This window comes from Podarcis filfolensis (genome assembly GCF_964270895.1).
Source record: "Podarcis filfolensis genome assembly, chromosome: Z".
Lineage (NCBI taxonomy): Eukaryota > Metazoa > Chordata > Lepidosauria > Squamata > Lacertidae > Podarcis > Podarcis filfolensis.
In genome coordinates, this window is record NC_139617.1 from 20,582,401 (window position 1) to 20,589,007 (window position 6,607).

The window sequence follows — 6,607 nt, forward strand, 5'->3', positions numbered from 1 at the left end:
ATTGATAAAAAATGCTATATAATACTTTCAAAAATCTGATTTGTATTGAACAAGTACTCTGTCCTGAATACCCCACCAATGGAAAATATCAAGGGGGGGGTGGAATTCCTACTTTCTCACACAGTACACAATTTTATGAACCTCTACATGCCCCCATTTACCTTTTTTCTGAACTAAAAAGCCCTAAACACAACCTTTTCTCATATAGGAGTTTCTCTAGCCATCAACAGTTAGCATGATTGGGAATGGTTCAAAGATCCACACCACAGCATGTGGTCCACTGGCAAGACTCCCCTGGAACTACTATAGAGAGGAGACAGTTTCGCTGGGGGGGGGGTGTGCATGGAGAAAACCGGGACTCAAGACTTGTTATCAAGATAAGAAACTGCCAATATGGTGATACAATCAAGCTCGGTAAACACCATGCCAAATCCTGCCCAATGCTCCAATTTTTATTGGATCCCAATAAGTTCAATTTTGCTATGAAGTAGCCAAGTGAAACTCAGTAAAGCTACCGGTAACACAGTTTTAAAAAACCTCACTGACAACTGAATGTAACTGAAACACATTACATATTACTTGATATACAAAGCTTAATAGAAATGAAATGAAATGAAAATAAATGAAATGAAAAAAATTGAAATGAAAATTGTAAATGCTATTAAATAGAATTATGAATGATACAAAATTCATATAGAAAATGGAAACAATGGATATGATTGGCATATGGGTTAAAAAGTAGCATTCAAAGTAAATAATGCAACTCCTACACCTGCAGCAAATCTAGTTGTGAAATAATTTGAAGTTCCTAGCATATTAGAGCAGTAAAAATTCACTTACCGAACGTAGACCAGGCCCTGTCCTTACCGCAGGCAACGGACACAAAGCAAGGCAGATATCAGCAAGAAGAAAGAAAAATACAGCGATGTCACCTCCTTCGCTCCAAAAAAGTTAAAGGAAGAGCGCAAGAGCTGGGTTGCTTTTTAATTGTTGAGCAGGCGGAGCAGGAGGGTTGGACCTTCCCACCAGTTGCTCTATTCATAGGGGTGGACCAACATAAAACCCATATGAATGAGCTAAGGGCAACCTGGTTTTATAAGCAGTCCCTCCACGCAATAATCTTTGTGAAACTTGCAGAGTTGGCTTGCAAGAAGCGTTATGCTCCCATGTTGTTTGGGTTACATGTATGCTTTCCCACCACGCTAATCAAGCTGCACCCCACGTTGTTTGGGTTACATGTACGCTTTCCCACCACGCTAATCAAGCTGCACTGCCAAGCTCTTCATGAGCTTTTTATCAGAAGCAGCAAAAGTGTTCACAGATCCAAGCAGCTTTCACAGGAAAGACACAGACTGGCATAGCATAATCCATATTGATCCACCATGGCTCATCTACCGTGTACATAAAATACACCTTAACTGCTGGTTGTGATGCATATGGAGGTCCAGCAGGGCCTGGGATTAACAGCCCTGATAACCTGTTAGGCTAAGGTCTATGGATAGCACAACCTATTGGATCAAATTGTCTCATCCATATTCATTGAGTAACACAAAAGAACATAACTACTCTCTGAAACATTTAGTATCAGAAAGTCTGCATCAAAATACAAACAACCTGAAAGCTTTCAAATGAACACATTTTACAAGGTGAAGATAAAGGTAAAAATCAAAGAATGAACACCATGAAAATGAAATAAATTACCGGATCCAGGGTCTTGGAGCCACTGGTGCCCAGTCTCACTTATGACTATATTGCCAAAAGCCCAGTTCTGGAAGCGGGATTGGTCTTAAATTATACAGAGTACATTCAGCCTGATATCTAACAAAGTGCTTGCTGCATTTTGCAAAATATTCATATCAATCCTATCCCCATTGCAAACAATGTAATCCCAATGGACCTTTCCAAACTGCTTCTACTGGTTGACCAAGCACTGGGCAAACTGATCCTTTATTAGCTTCCAGGCCTTGTAACCCATTTGTCTTAATAGCATATCTCATACCCTTCAAGTGTCCCAATTTTCCAGGGTCACTCCCAGAATTCTGGAAGCCATCTTGGCTTCTGATTTGATCCTGGAATGTCCTTGTTTCTCCCACCAGTGATACCGCCACCAAGATCGGGGAGGAGGCCCTTCTGGCGCTTCTCCCAAGCAACAGCGATGGCAGCGGCTGTGAGGGAGCACCTTGTTGCCTCTCCATGGCCACTGCTGGCTTCCTTCCTTGGGCAGCTCATAGCAGCTACTGGAGAGTGGAGGAGGAGAACAAATAACAGAACAAATAACACTAGCCCAAGGTACAAGACAAGGATGTCCTCTTTTCCCAATTTCATTCGTATTGGTCATTTATTGTAATGTATTGGTCATTCTGAGAGGCAGGCAGAGGGCAGGGCTGCCCTAGGTGGGAGAAAGGGGGAGTGGGGTGCCCCTTTCTAAAAATAATAATAAATGGTGCATGTTTCTCATTTTGTAAAGTCTGGATTAAGGTGTTTTTGCCGGACACGTGTGTGCCGTGTCCCACTGGTGTAATGACTGTAGCATTCACCTTTCTTCTGATGGGAAATGCTTGGGGGTGGGGAGCAATAAACAAGAGATTGAGGAGGGTAAGTTGGGGAGAGTGAGAAATGTCCCTATTTTTATCTGAGGAATGTTGGAAGATATGGCAATATTTTATTGCAACTGAACCTGCAAATTCCTGTGAAGTAGGCACAATATTTGGGTCTGCCTTAGGCCGTATTTCATCCAAGCAGATCAAAGGGTATGAAAAATCACCCTGTATTCACAAACCCAGTTTCAGTTGAAACATTTGGAAACCAAATTAGAAGACATTCAGAATGTGGCTACAAGGCTTGATTCTCTTCCATCTGTTTATATGGGAGGGCCCATAAACTGGATGCCTCTTCTCAAGAGTCTGAGATCATGGGTTACATTCTCTCTTGTTGTCTGAAAGCCACCATAACTCAAACTGTAGAATGTTTATGGGCTAATAGCCGTAAATAAATAAAATAAAATAAAAAACTGTAGAATGGACACTAGTCTTAATCCATGTTGTCAAAGACAATTCAAGTACAGTATCCATACCCATCAACTGTTCCAATCTAAGCCGGGCATTCAATTTTTTGATGCTGTACTTTCAGCATGCTACCCAACAATGTGTGCGGTTCTGACCTCATGTGAGACCATGGAGCCTGAAAACACACATTTTGGGGCAAAACGTGCAAGATTGCGATCTGATGCAAAATCAGAGAGCCCAGAAATGTGCTTTTTTGAGCATTGAAATTTTGTGTGAGGTTGCCATCTTGTGAGTTTTGCCCCAAAACACATGTTTTCTGGCTCAGTGATCCCACACAGATAATCTGACTTGTGGAGGATCAGGGCTGGGAAGACGCACGTTCCTGTTTCTGGCATCAAGGTACCTTGTTGGAAAGTATGCAGTATCTATTTTTCGTTTTACAAGGGGACCATATATTTGATGCATGATTTCTCAAGTGGACCATAATTTTCCTTAAATATTTCCAATTTTCAAACTTGGCACAAAAGTTCCTGAGGTCAGGGCAGCCTAATATTGCTGTAATATGCTTAGAATTATTTCACAACCAGATGGGCTGGAGGGAGATAGGAGTTATTTCGTTTACTTTAGTGGCTTTGTCAATGCTACTTTTAAATTCATTTGCCAGTCATATCCAGCTACTACCTAATTAATAATATTATCATTTACCCCATTTTGTATCAATTTCTATCCATTCAATTTTATATTTTTCAATTTTGCATGTAAATTATATGATTCTATTTTGTATCATTTCCATTAATCTTGGGATATTAATAAGCCAAGTAATTCATTTCAGTTACATTCAGTAGTCTGTTTTGGGTGGTGGGTGGGTAGCTGTATGTAAGCTTTACTCCCCATTCTACTAGAGAACTACAGAACCCTTACGTACTCCTGCCCTAAATATTTAGCTTCTGTATCACCTCTCCCACCATTCTTTCTCCTTTTTTGCCAATTATTTTCATTGATATTCCATAATTTTTAACAAATTGTCACAAAATTAATACAAATTCAATATAAATTTAAAAGTTGTCTTTCTACCCACCCCATATGTCCCCTCTATTTTCCTTCCTCATTTGCTGCTCTCAATAATATAACTTTTCCAACTATCATTTCATTCATCCCTTCTCCCTACACATCACCTGTTCAGTTACCAATTTCTGCTATAGCTTTTATACACTGTTATAACATGTCCTCAAAATAGTCAAGTAGAATAAATCCACTTCTATCTATCTATAATAGCCATTCATAAATTTTCAAACATTTCCTTCTGATACATCTTGAGTAACACTTTGCCTGGGGAAAAAAACAGACCTTGCTTCCTCACTGACGGCATATACATATTCCTCCTTAAACTGGCCTTGAACATTGCTATTGGACATCTGGCCCCAGTAGTTAACAACTCAGCCTCACGGGTGCAGTATGCAGAGAGTGAAAACGAAACCTCTAGAAACATTTTGGTTTATATAATAGACATTCTCCCCCTCTAACACTGCCAGTCTCCCAGCATCACCAAACCTTCACATGTCGCCATATTTTATCCTCAATTTGACACACAACAAGTTCATTAATAAAGAAACACCATCCATATCTCTTCTTTCCTGTCTGAAAGTCTCAGAAGCCATCAACACACTGTGGTCCATCCTGTCCCGTTCACTGTTCTTATTTCCAACTTCAAGCTTCAGAAAGGGAGGCTGGTGTAATCTCAACAAAATCCCTATCTCCTCTCCATCCTCCTCCTCCCCAACTAATTAATTTTCCTGCAGTCCATCCTGCCAATCCTCAGATCCATTAGTCCTTAGTTATAAAATAAATGCAATGCAAGGAGGTATCTTTAAAGTCCACTCTTCCCAAAAACTTTGCATTCCATTGCTTTAGGGGAGTGTAGATAACGCAGATCCCCCCCCAAAAAAACCCATTACTTACAACATTGACTTCCTTTCCCCTCCTTACACCATTCAAACAAAGCAGAAATTAGCATCTTTCATTCTTTTCAAGCCTTTCCAAACCGATGATTTTTTCCTCCAGCATAAATCAGGACCTATTTAGCAGGTTGCCTCTTCACTTGCCAATTATGTCCTAATTCAAAGGTATTCCAGAGTTTACCATGGTAGCTTGCTGGGACTGTCCTTGGACGCAGCAATTAAGCCCAGCGCCCTTACCTTTTCATCTAGGAGACGGGGATTTCCATCCCTGCTCACACACACAAAAAAAAGCATTAATGGACGACTGTGGATTGTGACCTTTTGATACCCTCAAAATGTTAGGGGAGACATGCCCCTTACCCAGTGCTTTCTTTCTTTAAACAAGATGTTTAGGGATACTCTCATTTTCCAACTCATATTGAAATACTGCCCCTCAATGAGGCCAAACTTAGATTCACAAAATGTTTAGGGGTATGCGTCCCCCTGCACAACCACCAAATAAACCCACTGGCTTTACCCCCCAATAATTTCCATCTGGGACCCCTCTCAGGTGTTGGAGTGCCTGAGAGGGTGACTTGCCAATTTCGCTGCAAAGCAGGATGTGCCCCACCATTCTTTCTCAACCAGTTTATCTAGTGAACAAAATATTTTCTATAAAATGTAAGCAAAGGTTGGCACTTGGATAATTTTAGATTTTTATAAGGCCTTTTGAACTCACAAGATGAATGACAGTCAACAACAATAGTACCTCTGGAATTAAAGATGCAATCCAGTGCACCTTTCTTGGGAGTGTATCCCATTGAACTGAGTGAGATTTTTATATATAAATAATGTTATATTGAAATTAAAAAAAAAAATCATTCAAAAATAACAATAGAAAATCTTATATCAAATCACATTAAATTCTTCTTACATCTGTAATCACTCCATCATGCATCTACTGCCTATTTCTTCGATTGCACTTTCCATTTTCCTTTATTGATATTTTGTCCAGTGCATTCTCTGCCAGCCAGGAAAGGGCAGATTCAGGACCAGGGCAGGCCCAATGCATTTTGCTGCCTAGGCACAACAGAAAATGGCCGCCTGGCCCCACCATATCTCACTCTTGCAGAAAACAAGCATTTGCGTGACTGGGAGCTGGAAAGGCCCTTTCAGAGCTCTTTGCAGCAGCCTGCAGCCTGGGTAGTTTTGACAGACAGAGATGCTGAGCACCATCCACAATTGTGGCTACTTCAAGGCTCCCCTCCAACTTCCCAGGGTGTCTGAACAGAATTGTGTGTGTCCCAGCCCCCCATAATAATAAATAAATAAAAGTGGCTGGGCTTCACAGCTCTGCTAAAAAATATTCCACCCCAGTGTAAACCTGTCTCCTGTGCCCACTGTCCCCCCATACATACAGCATATCTATACTTCTATCTATATCTGTATCATCTATCTACTTATGCATGTGCATAAACTAATTTTAAGTGTACTTTCCTTACAGGATGGGGGTTGATCTAAGAGAATAAAAGTGCCCAGAGAGAGTAGGACCCACATCATTTGTTCAGAAATCCATATGTGACCAAAGGCTTTTAAAGTTTGGCAACCCCTGTTTTACAGACACAAGTACACGTTGTGGGGGAAATTTGCAGAACGTTCTAAAAT